The following is a 15094-nucleotide window of genomic DNA, read 5'->3' on the forward strand; positions in this document are numbered from 1 at the left end:
AGGTTATGCAGTGCAGTGATCCAGAGAGTGCACTGGAACCACTGGGGATGCAGTGCAGTGAGTGCAGAGAGTGCACTGGCACCACTGGGGATGCAGTGCAGTGAGTCCAGAGAGTGCACTGGCACCACTGGGGATGCACTGCAGTGAGTCCAGAGAGTACTCTGGGAACACTGGGGATGCAGTGCAGTGAGTGCAGAGAGTGCACTGGCACCACTGGGGATGCAGTGCAGTGAGTCCAGAGAGTGCACTGGCACCACTGGGGATGCACTGCAGTGACTCGAAAGAGTGCACTGGCACCACTGCGGATGCACTGCAGTGAGTCCGGAGAGTGCCCTGGCACCAACGGTGATGCAGTGCAGTGAGTCCAGAGAGTGCAGTGGCACCACTGGGGATGCAGTGCAGTGAGTCCAGAGAGTGCACTGGCACCACTGGGGATGCAGTGCAGTGAGTCCAGAGAGTGCACTGGCACCACTGGGGATGCACTGCAGTGAGTCCAGAGAGTGCACTGGCACCACTGGTGATGCAATGCAGTGAGTGCTGAGAGTGCACTGGCACCACTGGGGATGCACTGCAGTGAGTCCAGAGAGTGCACTGGCACCACTGGGGATGCACTGCAGTGACTCAAAAGAGTGCACTGGCACCACTGCGGATGCACTGCAGTGAGTCCGGAGAGTGCACTGGCACCAATGGTGATGCAGTGCAGTGAGTCCAGAGAGTGCACTGGCACCACTGGGGATGCAGTGCAGTGAGTCCAGAGAGTGCACTGGCACCACTGGGGATGCAATGCAGTGAGTCCAGAGAGTGCACTGGCACCACTGGGGATGCACTGCAGTGATTCCAGAGAGTGCACTGGCACCATTGGGGATGCAGTGCAGTGAGTCCAGAGAGTGCACTGGCACCACTGGGGATGCACTGCAGTGACTCAAAAGAGTGCACTGGCACCACTGCGGATGCACTGCAGTGAGTCCGGAGAGTGCCCTGGCACCAATGGTGATGCAGTGCAGTGAGTCCAGAGAGTGCAGTGACACCACTGGGGATGCAGTGCAGTGAGTCCAGAGAGTGCACTGGCACCACTGGGGATGCAATGCAGTGAGTCCAGAGAGTGCACTGGCACCACTGGGGATGAAGTGCAGTGAGTCCAGAGAGTGCACTGGCACCACTGGGGATGCAGTGCAGTGAGTGCAGAGAGTGCACTGGCACCAGTGGGGATGCACTGCAGTGAGTCCAGAGAGTGCACTGGCACCACTGGGGATGCACTGCAGTGAGTCCAGAGAGTGCACTGGCAGCACTGGGGATGCAGTGCAGTTGAGTCCAGAGAGTGCACTGGCACCTTGGGGATGCAGTGCAGTGAGTCCAGAGAGTGCACTGGCACCACTGGGATGCAGTGCAGTGAGTCCAGAGAGTGCACTGGCACCACAGGGGATACACTGCAGTGAGTCCAGAAAGTGCACTGGCACCACTGGGGATGCAGTGCAGTGAGTCCAGAGAGTACACTGGCACCACTGGGGATGCACTGCAGTGAGTCCAGAGAGTGTACTGGCACCACAGGGGATGCAGTGCAGTGAGTCCAGAGAGTGCACTGGCACCACTGGGGATGCACCCCGGTGAGTCCAGAGAGTGCACTGGCACCACTGGGGATGCAGTGCAGTGAGTCCAGAGACTGCACTGGCACCACTGGGGTTTTAGTGCAGTGAGTCCAGAGAGTGCACTGGCACCAATGGGGATGCAGTGCTGTGAGTCCAGAGAGTGCCCTGGCACCACTGGGGATGCAGTGAGTCCAGACAGTGCACTGGCACCACTGGGGATGCACTGCAGTGAGTCCAGACAGTGCACTGGCACCACTGGGGATGCAGTGCAGTGAGTCCAGAGAGTGCACTGGCACCACTGGGGATGCAGTGCAGTGAGTCCAGAGAGTGCTCTGGCACCACTGAGCTACACTGCAGTGAGTCCAGTAGTTGCACTGGCACCACTGGGGATGCACTGCTGTGAGTCCAGAGACTACACTGGCACCACTGGGGATGCACTGCAGTGAGTCCACAGAGTGCACTGGCACCACTGGGGATGCACTGCAGTGAGTCCAGAGAGTGCACTGGCACCACTGGGGATGCAGTGCAGTGAGTCCAGAGAGTGCACTGGCATCACTTGGGATGCACTGCAAAGAGCTCAGAGAGTGCACTGGCACCACTGGGGATGCACTGCAGTGAGTCCAGAGAGTGCACTGGCACCACTGGGGATGCACTGCAGTGAGTCCAGAGAGTGCAGTGGCACCATTGGGGATGCAGTGCACTGAGTTCAGAGAGTGCACTGGCACCACTGGGGATGCAGTGCACTGAGTCCAGAGAGTGCACTGGCACCACTGGGGATGCAGTGCAGTGAGTCCAGAGAGTGCACTGGCACCACTGGGGATGCAGTGCAGTGAGTCCAGAGAGTGCACTGGCACCACTGGGTATGCAGTGCAGTTAGTCCACAGAGTGCACTGGCTCCACTGGGGATGCAGTGCAGTGACTCAAGAGAGTGCACAGGTACCACTGGGGATGCAGTGCAGTGAGTCCAGAGAGTGCAATGGAACCACTGGGGATGCAGTGCAGTGACTCCAGAGAGTGCAGAGGCACCACTGTTGATGCAGTGCAGTGAGTGCAGAGAGTGCACTGGCACCAGTGCGGAAGCACTGCAGTGAGTCCAGAGAGTGCACTGGCACCACTGGAGATGCACTGCAGTGAGTCCAGAGAGTGCACTGGCACCACTGGGGATGCAGTGCAGTGAGTCCAGAGAGTGCACTGGCACCACTGGGGATGCAGTGCAGTGAGTCCCGAGAGTGCACTAGCACCAATGGGATGCAGTGCAGTGAGTCCAGAGAGTGCACTGGCGCCACTGGGGATGCACTGCAGTGAGTCCAGAGAGTGCACTGGCACTTCTGGGGATGCAGTGCAGTGAGTCCAGAGAGTGCACTGGCACCACTGGGGATGCAGTGCAGTGACTCCAGAGAGTGCACTGGCATCACTGGGGATGCACTGCAGTGAGTCCACAGAGTGCACTGGCACCACTGGGGATGCAGTGCAGTGAGTCCAGAGAGTGCACTGGCACCACTGGGGATGCAGTGCAGTGAGTCCAGAGAGTGCACTGGCACCACAGGGGATGCAGTGCAGTGAGTCCAGAGAGTGCACTGGCACCACTGGGGATGCACTGCAGTGAGTCCAGAGAGTGCACTGGCCCCACAGGGGATGTAGTGCAGTGAGTCCACAGAGTGCACTGGCACCACTGGGGATGCAGCGCAGTGACTCCAGAGAGTGCACTGGCACCACTGGGGATGCAGTGCAGTGAGTCCAGAGAGTGCACTGGCACAAAAGGGGATGCACTGCAGTGAGTCCAGAGAGTGCACTGGCACCACTGGGGATGCAGTGCAGTGAGTCCAGAGAGTGCACTGTCAGCACTGGGGATGCAGTGCAGTGAGTCCAGAGAGTGCACTGGCACCACTGGGGATGCACTGCAGTGACTCCAGAGAGTGCACTGGCACCAATGGGGATGCACTGCAGTGAGTCCGGAGAGTGCCCTGGCACCAATGGTGATGCAGTGCAGTGATCCAGAGAGTGCACTGGAACCACTGGGGATGCAGTGCACTGAGTCCAGAGAGTGCACTGGCACCACTGGGGATGCAGTGCAGTGAGTCCAAAGAGTGCACTGGCACCACTGGGTATGCAGTGCAGTTAGTCCATAGAGTACACTGGCTCCACTGGGGATGCAGTGCAGTGATTCCAGAGAGTGCACTGTCACCACTGGGGATGCAGTGCAGTGAGTCCAGAGAGTACACTGGCACCTCAGGGGCTGCACTGCAGTGAGTCCAGAGAGTGCACTGGCACCACTGGGGATGCAGTGCGGTGAGTCCAGAGAGTACACTGGCACCACTGGGGATGCACCTCGGTGATTCCAGAGAGTGCTCTGGGAACACCGGGGATGCAGTGCAGTGAGTGCAGAGAGTGCAGTGGCACCACTGGGGATGCAGTGCAGTGAGTGCAGAGAGTGCACTGGCACCACTGGGGATGCAGTGCAGTGAGTCCAGAGAGTGCACTGGCACCACTGGGGATGCAGTGCAGTGAGTCCGGAGAGTGCACTGGCACCACTGGGGATGCAGTGCAGTGAGTCCGGAGAGTGCACTGGCACCACTGGGGATGCACTGCAGTGAGTCCAGAGAGTGCACTGTCAGCAATGGGGATGCAGTGCAGTGAGTCCAGAGAGTGCACTGTCACCACTGGGGATGCAGTGCAGTGAGTCCAGAGAGTGCACTGGCACCACTGGGGATGCAGTGCAGTGAGTCCAGAGAGTGCACTGGCACCACTGGGGATGCACTGCAATGAGTCCAGAGAATGCACTGGCTTTAATGGGGATGCAGTGCAGTAACTCGAAAGAGTGCACTGGCACCACTGCGGATGCACACAGTGAGTCCGGAGAGTGCCCTGGCACCAATGGTGATGCAGTGCAGTGAGTCCAAAGAGTGCAGTGGCACCATTGGGGATGCAGTGCAGTGAGTCCAGAGAGTGCACTGGCACCACTGGGGATGCACTGCAGTGAGTCCAGAGAGTGCACTGGCACCACTGGGGATGCACTGCAGTGAGTCCAGAGAGTGCTCTGGGAACACTGGGGATGCAGTGCAGTGAGTGCAGAGAGTGCACTGACACCACTGGGGATGCAGTGCAGTGAGTCCAGAGAGTGCACTGGCACCACTTGGGATGCACTGCAGTGACTCGAAAGAGTGCACTGGCACCACTGCGGATGCACTGCAGTGAGTCCGGAGAGTGCCCTGGCACCAACGGTGATGCAGTGCAGTGAGTCCAGAGAGTGCCCTGGCACCACTGGGGATGCAGTGCAGTGAGTCCAGAGAGTGCACTGGCACCACTGGGGATGCAATCCAGTGAGTCCAGAGAGTGCACTGGCACCACTGGGGATGAAGTGCAGTGAGTCCAGAGAGTGCACTGGCACCACTGGGGATGCAGTGCAGTGAGTCCAGAGAGTGCACTGGCACTACTGGGGATGCACTGCAGTGAGTCCAGAGAGTGCACTGGCACCACTGGGGATGCACTGCAGTGAGTCCAGAGAGTGCACTGGCAGCACTGGGGATGCAGTGCAGTGACTCCAGAGAGTGCAGAGGCACCACTGTTGATGCAGTGCTGCGACTCCAGAGAGTGCACTGGCACCACTGGGGATGCAGTGCAGTGAGTCCAGAGAGTGCACTGGCACCACTGGGGATGCACTGCAGTGAGTCCAGAGAGTGCACTGGCACCACTGGTGATGCAGTGCAGTGAGTGCAGAGAGTGCACTGGCACCACTGGGGATGCACTGCAGTGAGTCCAGAGAGTGCACTGGCACCACTGGGGATGCACTGCAGTGACTCAAAAGAGTGCACTGGCACCACTGCGGATGCACTGCAGTGAGTCCGGAGAGTGCACTGGCACCAATGGTGATGCAGTGCAGTGAGTCCAGAGAGTGCAGTGGCACCACTGGGGATGCAGTGCAGTGAGTCCAGAGAGTGCACTGGCACCACTGGGGATGCAATGCAGTGAGTCCAGAGAGTGCACTGTCAGCACTGGGGATGCAGTGCAGTGAGTCCAGAGAGTGCACTGGCACCACAGGGGATGCACTGCAGTGATTCCAGAGAGTGCACTGGCACCACTGGGGATGCAGTGCAGTGAGTCCAGAGAGTGCACTGGCACCACTGGGGATGCACTGCAGTGACTCGAAAGAGTGCACTGGCACCACTGCGGATGCACTGCAGTGAGTCCGGAGAGTGCCCTGGCACCAATGGTGATGCAGTGCAGTGAGTCCAGAGAGTGCAGTGACACCACTGGGGATGCAGTGCAGTGAGTCCAGAGAGTGCACTGGCACCACTGGGGATGCAATGCAGTGAGTCCAGAGAGTGCACTGGCACCACTGGGGATGAAGTGCAGTGAGTCCAGAGAGTGCACTGGCACCACTGGGGATGCAGTGCAGTGAGTCCAGAGAGTGCACTGGCACCACTGGGGATGCACTGCAGTGAGTCCAGAGAGTGCACTGGCACCATTGGGGATGCAGTGCAGTTGAGTCCAGAGAGTGCACTGGCACCTTGGGGATGCAGTGCAGTGAGTCCAGAGAGTGCACTGGCACCACTGGGGATGCAGTGCAGTGAGTCCAGAGAGTGCACTGGCACCAGTGGGGGTGCACTGCAGTGAGTCCAGAGAGTGCACTGGCACCACTGGAGTTGCAGTGCAGTGAGTCCAGAGAGTGCACTGGCACCACTGGGCATGCAGTGCAGTGAGTGCAGAGAGTGCCCTGGCACCACTGGGGATGCAGTGCAGTGAGTCCAGAGAGTGCACTGGCACCACTGGGGATGCAGTGCAGTGAGTCCAGAGAGAGCACTAGCACCACTGGGGATGCACCCCGGTGAGCCCAGAGATTACACTGGCACCACTGGGGATGCAGTGCAGTGAGTCCAGAGAGTGCAATGGCACCACTGGGGATGCACTGCAGTGAGTCCAGAGAGTGCACTGGCAGCACTGGGGATGCACTGCAGTGAGTCCAGAGAGTGCACTGGCACCACTGGTGATGCAATGCAGTGAGTGCAGAGAGTGCACTGGCACCACTGGGGATGCACTGCAGTGAGTCCAGAGAGTGCACTGGCACCACTGGGGATGCAGTGCAGTGAGTCCTGAGAGTGCAAAGGCACTATAAGGGATGCACTGCAGTGAGTCCAGAGAGTGCACTGGCTCCACTGGGGATGCAGTGCAGTGAGTCCAGAGAGTGCACTGGCACCACTGGGGATGCACTGCAGTGAGTCCAGAGAGTGCACTGGCACCACTGGGGATGCAGTGCAGTGACTCCAGAGAGTGCAGAGGCACCACTGTTGATGCAGTGCAGTGAGTGCAGAGAGTGCACTGGCACCAGTGCGGAAGCACTGCAGTGAGTCCAGAGAGTGCACTGGCACCACTGGGGATGCACTGCAGTGAGTCCAGAGAGTGCACTGGCACAACTGGGGATGCAGTGCAGTGAGTCCAGAGAATGCACTGGCTTTAATGGGGATGCAGTGCAGTGACTCGAAAGAGTGCACTGGCACAACTGGGGATGCACTGCAGTGAGTCCGGAGAGTGCCCTGGCACCAATGGTGATGCAGTGCAGTGGGTCTAGAGAGTGCAGTGGCACCACTGGGGATGCAGTGCAGTGAGTCCAGAGAGTGCACTGGCACCAGTGGGGATGCAGTGCAGTGAGTCCAGAGAGTGCACTGGCACCACTGGGGATGCAGTGCAGTGAGTCCAGAGAGTGCACTGGCACCACTGGGGATGCAATGCAGTGATTCCAGAGAGTGCACTGGCACCACCGGGGATGCAGTGCAGTGAGTCCAGAGAGTGCACTGGCACCACTGGGAATGAAGTGCAGTGAGTCCAGAGAGTGCACTGGCACCACTGGGGATGCAGTGCAGTGAGTCCAGAGAGTGCACTGGCACCACTGGGAATGCAGTGCAGTGAGTCCAGAGAGTGCACTGGCACCACTGGGGATGCAGTGCAGTGAGTCCAGAGAGTGCACTGGCACCACTGGAGATGCAGTGCAGTGAGTCCAGAGAGTGCACTGGCACCACTGGCGATGCAGTGCAGTGAGTCCAGAGAGTGCACTGGCACCACTGGGGATGCAGTACAGTGAGTCCAGAGAGTGCACTGGCACCACTGGGGATGCAGTGCAGTGAGTCCAGAGAGTGCACTGGCACCACTGGGATGCAGTGCAGTGAGTCCAGAGAGTGCACTGGCACCACTGGGGATGCAGTGCAGTGAGTCCAGAGAGTGCACTGGCACCACTGGGGATGCACTGCAGTGACTCAAAAGAGTGCACTGGCAGCACTGCGGATGCGCTGCAGTGAGTCCGGAGAGTGCACTGGCACCACTGGGGATGCAGTGCAGTGAGTCCAGAGAGTGCAGTGGCACCACTGGGGATGCAGTGCAGTGAGTCCAGAGAGTGCACTGGCACCACTGGGGATGCAATACAGTGAGTCCAGAGAGTGCACTGGCACCACTGGGGATGCAGTGCAGTGAGTCCAGAGAGTGCACTGGCACCACTGGGGATGCACTGCAGTGATTCCAGAGAGTGCACTGGCACCACTGGGGATGCAGTGCAGTGAGTCCAGAGAGTGCACTGGCACCACTGGGGATGCACTGCAGTGACTCGAAAGAGTGTACTGGCACCACTGGGGATGCAATGCAGTGAGTCCAGAGAGTGCACTGGCACCACTGGGGATGAAGTGCAGTGAGTCCAGAGAGTGCACTGGCACCACTGGGGATGCAGTGCAGTGAGTCCAGAGAGTGCACTGGCACCACTGGGGATGCACTGCAGTGAGTCCAGAGAGTGCACTGGCAGCACTGGGGATGCAGTGCAGTTGAGTCCAGAGAGTGCAATGGCACATTGTGGATGCAGTGCAGTGAGTCCAGAGAGTGCACTGGCACCACTGGGGATGCAGTGTAGTGAGTCCAGAGAGTGCACTGGCACCAGTGGGGGTGCACTGCAGTGAGTCCAGAGAGTACACTGGCACCACTGGGGATGCACTGCAGTGAGGGCAGAGAGTGCACTGGGACCACAGGGGATGCACTGCAGTGAGTGCAGAGAGTGCACTGGCACCACTGGGGATGCACTGCAGTGAGTGCAGAGAGTGCACTGGCACCACTGGGGATGCACTGCAGTGAGGGCAGAGAGTGCACTGGGACCACAGGGGATGCAGTGCAGTGAGTCCAGAGAGTGCCCTGGCACCACTGGGGATGCAGTGCAGTGAGTCCAGAGAGTGCACTGGCACCACTGAGGATGCAGTGCAGTGAGTCCAGAGAGTGCACTGGCACCACTGGGGATGCAGTGCAGTGAGTCCAGAGAGTGCACTGGCACCACATGTGATGCAGTGCAGTGAGTACAGAGAGTGCACTGGCACCACAGGGGATGCACTGCAGTGATTCCAGAGAGTGCACTGGCACCACTGGGAATGCAGTGCAGTGAGTCCAGAGAGTGCACTGGCACCACTGGGGATGCAGTGCGGTGAGTTCAGAGAGTGCACTGGCACCACTGGGGATGCAGTGCAGTGAGTCCAGAGAGTGCACTGGCACCACATGTGATGCAGTGCAGTGAGTACAGAGAGTGCACTGGCACCACAGGGGATGCACTGCAGTGATTCCAGAGAGTGCACTGGCACCACTGGGAATGCAGTGCAGTGAGTCCAGAGAGTGCACTGGCACCACTGGGGATGCACTGCAGTGAGTCCAGAGAGTGCACTGGCACCACTCGGGATGCAGTGCAGTGAGTCCAGAGAGTGCACTGGCACCTTGGGGATGCACTGCAGTGAGTCCAGAGAGTACACTGGCACCACTGGGGATGCAGTGCAGTCAGTCCAGAGAGTGCACTGGCACCACTTGGGATGTATTGCAGTGACTCCAGAGAGTGCACTGGCACCACTGGGGATGCAGTGCGGTGAGTCCAGAGAGTGCACTGGCACCACTGGGGATGCACTGCAGTGAGTCCAGAGAGTGCACTGGCACCAGTGGGGATGCAGTGCAGTGAGTCCAGAGAGTGCACTGGCACCACTGGGGATGCACTGCACTGAGTCCAGAGAGTGCACTGGCACCACTGGGGATGCAGTGCAGTGAGTCCAGAGAGTGCACTGGCACCACTGGCGATGCAGTGCAGTGAGTCCAGAGAGTGCACTGGCACCACTGGGGATGCAGTACAGTGAGTCCAGAGAGTGCACTGGCACCACTGGGGATGCAGTGCAGTGAGTCCAGAGAGTGCACTGGCACCACTGGGATGCAGTGCAGTGAGTCCAGAGAGTGCACTGGCACCACTGGGGATGCAGTGCAGTGAGTCCAGAGAGTGCTCTGGCACCACTATTGATGCAGTGCAGTGAGTCCAGTGAGTGCACTGGCACCACTGGGGATGCACTGCAGTGAGTCCAGTGAGTGCACTGGCACCACTGGGGATGCAGTGCAGTGAGTCCAGAGAGTGCAATGGCACCACTGGGGATGCACGTCAGTGAGTCCAGAGAGTGCACTCTCTGGACTTGCCGGGGTGCATCCCCAGTGGTGCCAGTGCACTGGGGATGCACGTCAGTGAGTCCAGAGAGTGCACTCTCTGGACTTGCCGGGGTGCATCCCCAGTGGTGCCAGTGCACTCTCTGGACTCACGGGGTTGCATCCCCAGTGGTGCCAGTGCACTCTCTGGACTCACTGCACTGCATCCCCAGTGTTGCCAGTGCACTCTCTGCACTCACTGCACTGCATCAACAGTGGTTCCAGTGCACTCTCTGAACTCACTGCACTGCATCCCCAGTGGTGCCAGTGCACACTCTGGACTCACTGCACTGCATCCCCAGTGGTGCCAGTGCACTCTCTGGACTCACTGCAGTGCATCCCCAGATGTGCCAGTGCACTCTCTGGACTCGCGGCAATGCATCCCCAGTGGTGCCAGTGCACTCTCTGGACTCACTGCACTGCATCCCCAGTGGTGACAGTGCACTCTCTGGACTTGCCGGGGTGCATCCCCAGTGGTGCCAGTGCAGTCTCTGTGTTAGTGTTGGGGAGAATCGAATGGATGTTTTACTAATGTCTCTTAGGTAATGGGACCTACAGTATAATTAAGCATTGCCAAATGTACTTACATTATCAATTAATCTATGTATATTGGATACTTAGGGAGTACATTGAACAATCAAAAGAATCATTGAAGGGGAACCTTGGGAGGGAACAGGTACAACCTGACCTTGGATAAGGGCCTGGAAATGATGAAATGAGTTGAAGCAGAACCAAGAAGCGGAGGGAGCATGCGTCGAGTAAGAAAGGTGAAAAGTTTAGCGGAGAGGAAGACTCCTTACTTCATCTGCACGACCACCTGGACGACCACCAGAGTGCGCCACGCATGTGCAAAGGGGAGGGGAGCTAATTAGAATGAAAAGCGAGGCTGCTGTTGCAACCTGTAATGAATATGTATACCTGACGCAATATTGTATGTATAAATAACGGCTGGGAAGTAACGGGACTTGAAGCCAGATTTGGGCACCTGCCCCGGCTTCCAGCGCTGAATAAAGCACCTTCATATAATCACTTGGTGATTATGTGGTTGCTAGGCTAACATCTGGACTCAGTGCAGTGCATCCCCAGCGGTGCCAGTGCACTCTCTGGAGTCACTGCAGTGCATCCCCAGTGGTGCCAGTGCACTCCCTGGACTCACTGCAGTGCATCCCCAGTGGTGCCAGTGCACTCTCTGGACTCACTGCATTGCATCCCCAGTGGTGCCAGTGCACTCTCTGGACTCACTGCAGTGCATACCCAGTGGTGCCAGTGCACTCTCTGGACTCACTGCAGTGCATCCCCAATCGTACCAGTGCACTCTCTGGACTCACTGCACTGCATCCCCAGTGGTACCAGTGCACTCTCTGGACTCACTGCACTGCATCCCCAGTGGTGCCAGTGCACTCTCTGGACTCACTGCACTGCATCCCCAGTGGTGCCAGTGCACTCTCTGGACTCACTGCACTGCATCCCCAGTGGTGACAGTGCACTCTCTGGACTTGCCGGGGTGCATCCCCAGTGGTGCCAGTGCACTCTCTGGAGTCACCGGGGTGCATCCCCAGAGGTGCCAGTGCACTCTCTGGACTCACTGCACTACATCCCCAGTGGTGCCAGTTCACTCTCTGGACTCACTGAACTGAATCCCCAGTGGTGCCAGTGCACTCTCTGGACTCACTGTACTGCATCCCCAGTGGTGCCTGTGAAGTCTCTGGACTCACTGCAGTGCATCCCCAGTGGTGCCAGTGCAATCTCAGGACTCACAGCAGTGCAGCTGCAGTTGGTGCCAGTGCACTCTCTGGACTCACTGCACTGCATCCCCAGTGCTGACAGTGCACTCTCTGGACTCACTGCACTGCATCCCCAGTGGTGCCAGTGTACTCTCTGGACTCAGTGGACTGCATCCCCAGTGGTGCCAGTGCACTCTCTGGACTCACTGCAGTGCATCCCCAGTGGTGCCAGTGCACTCTCTGGACTCACTGCACTGCATCCCCAGTGGTGCCAGTGCACTCTCTGTACTCACTGCAGTGCATTCCCTTTTGTGCCAGTGCACTCTCTGGAGTCACTGCACTGCATCCCCAGTGGTGCCAGTGCACTCTCTGGACTCACTGCACTGCATCACCAGTGGTGCCTGTGAAGTCTCTGGTCTCACTGCACTGCATCCCCAGTGGTGCCAGTGCACTCTCTGGACTCACTGCACTGCATCCCCATTGCTGACAGTGCCCTCTCTGGACTCAGTGCACTGCATCCCCAGTGGTGCCAGTTCACTCTCTGGACTAAATTCACTGCATCCCCAGTGGTGCCAGTGGCTCTCTGGACTCATTGCACTGCATCACCAGTGGTGCCAGTGCACTCTCTGGACTCACTGCAGTGCATCCACAGTGGCGCCAGTGTACTCTCTGGACTCACTGCAGTGCATCCCCAGTGGTGCCAGTGCACTCTCTGCACTCACGGCACTGCATCCCCAGTGGTGCCAGTGCACTCTCTGGACTCACTGCACTGCATCCCCAGTGGTGCCAGTGCACTCTCTGGACTCACTGCACTGCACCACCAGTGGTGCCAGTGTACTCTGTGGACTCACTGCACTGCATCCCCAGTGGTGCCAGTGCACTCTCTGGACTCACTGCACTGCATCCCGAGTGGTGCCAGTGCACTCTCTGGACTCACTGCAGTGCATCCCCAGTGGTGCCAGTGCACTCTCTGGACTCACTGCAGTGCATCCCCAGTGGTGCCAGTGCACTCTCTGGACTCACTGCACTGCATCCCCAGTGGTGCCAGTGCACTCTCTGGACTCCACTGCAGTGTATCCCCTGTGGTGCCAGTGCACTCTGTGGACTCAGTGCACTGCATCCCAGTGGTGCCAGTGCACTCTCTGGACTCACTGCAGTGCATCCCCAGTGGTGCCAGTGCACTCTCTGGACTCACTGCACTGCATCCCAATGGTGCCAGTGCACTCTCTGGACTCACTGCACTGCATCCCCAGTGGTGCCAGTGCACTCTCTGGACTCACTGCACTGCATCCCCAGTGGTGCCAGTGCACTCTCTGGACTCACTGCACTGCATCCCCAGTGGTGACAGTGCACTCTCTGCACTCACTGCAGTGCATCCCCAGTGGTGCCAGTGCACTCTCTGGACTTGCCGGGGTGCATCCCCAGTGGTGCCAGTGCACTCTCGGGACTCACTGCATTCCCAGTGGTGCCAGGGCACTCTCTGGACTCACTGCACTGCATCCCCAGTGGTGCCTGTGAAGTCTCTGGACTCACTGTAGTGCATCCCCAATGGTGCCAGTGCACTCTCTGGACTCACTGCACTGCATCCCCAGTGGTGCCACTGTACTCTCTGGACTCACTACACTGCATCCCCAGTGGTGCCAGTGCCCTCTGTGGACTCAGTGCACTACATCCCCTGTGGTGCCAGTGCACTCTCTGGACTCACTGCACTGCATACCCAGTGCTGCCAGTGCACTCTCTGGACTCACTGCACTGCATCCCCAGTGGTGCCTGTGAAGTCTCTGGTCTCACAGCACTGCATCCCCAGTGGTGCCAGTGCACTCTCTGGACTCACTGCACTGCATCCCCATTGCTGACAGTGCCCTCTCTGGACTCAGTGCACTGCATCCCCAGTGGTGCCAGTTCACTCTCTGGACTAAATGCACTGCACCCCTAGTGGTGCCAGTGGCTCTCTGGACTCATTGCACTGCATCACCAGTGGTGCCAGTGCACTCTCTGGACTCACTGCAGTGCATCCACAGTGGCGCCAGTGTACTCTCTTAACTCACTGCACTGCATCCCCAGTTGTGCCAGTGCACTCTCTGGACTCACTGAACTGCATCCCCAAGGTGCCAGTGCACTCTCTGGACTCACTGCACTGCATCCCCAGTGGTGCCAGTGCACTCTCTGGACTCACTGCACTGCATCCCCAGTGGTGACAGTGCACTCTCTGGACTCACTGCACTGCATCCCCCGTGGTGCCAGTGCACTCTCTGGACTCACTGCACTGCATCCCCAGTGGTGCCAGTGCACTCTCTGAAAACACCGGGGTGCAACCGCAGCGGTGCCAGTGCACTCTCTGCACTCACGGCACTGCATCCCAAGTGGTGCCAGTGCACACTCTGGACTCACTGCAGTGCATCCCCAGTGGTGCAGTGCACTCTCTGGACTCACTGCACTGCATCCCCTGTGGTGCGAGTGCACTCTCTCGACTCACTGCTCTGCGTTACCATTGGTGCCAGTGCACTCTCTGGACTCATTGCAGTGCATCCCCAGTGGTGCCAATGCACTCTCTGGACTCACGGCACTGCATCCCCGGTGGTGCCAGTGCACTCTCTGGAGTCACTGCAGTGCATCCCCAGTGGTGCCTGTGAAGTCTCTGGACTCACTGCAGTGCATCCCCAGTGGTGCCAGTGCAATCTCAGGAATCACAGCAGTGCAGCTCCAGTTGGTGCCAGTGCACTCTCTGGACTCACTGCAGTGCATCCCCAGTGGTGCCAGTGCACTCTCTGGACTCACTGCACTGCATCCCCAGTGGTGCCAGTGTACTCTCTGGACTCAGTGGACTGCATCCCCAGTGGTGCCACTGCACTCTCTGGACTCACTGCAGTGCATCCCCAGTGGTGCCAGTGCACTCTCTGGACTCACTGCACTGCATTCCCAGTGGTGGCAGTGCACTCTCTGGACTCACTACAGTGCATTACCTTTTGTGCCAGTGCACTCTCTGCACTCACTGCACTGCATCCCCAGTGGTGCCAGTGCACTCTCTGGACTCACTGCACTGCATCCCCAGTGGTGCCTGTGAAGTCTCTGGTCTCACTGCACTGCATCCCTAAGGTGCCAGTGCACTCTCTGGACTCACTGCACTGCATCCCCATTGCTGACAGTGCCCTCTCTGGACTCAGTGCACTGCATCCCCAGTGGTGCCAGTTCACTCTCTGGACTAAATGCACTGCATCCCCAGTGGTGCCAGTGGCTCTCTGGACTCATTGCACTGCATCCCCAGTGGTGCCAGTGCACTCTCTGGACTCACTGCAGTGCATTCCCTTTTGT

Source organism: Anser cygnoides, chromosome 8, assembly GCF_040182565.1.
Source record: "Anser cygnoides isolate HZ-2024a breed goose chromosome 8, Taihu_goose_T2T_genome, whole genome shotgun sequence".
NCBI lineage: Eukaryota > Metazoa > Chordata > Aves > Anseriformes > Anatidae > Anser > Anser cygnoides.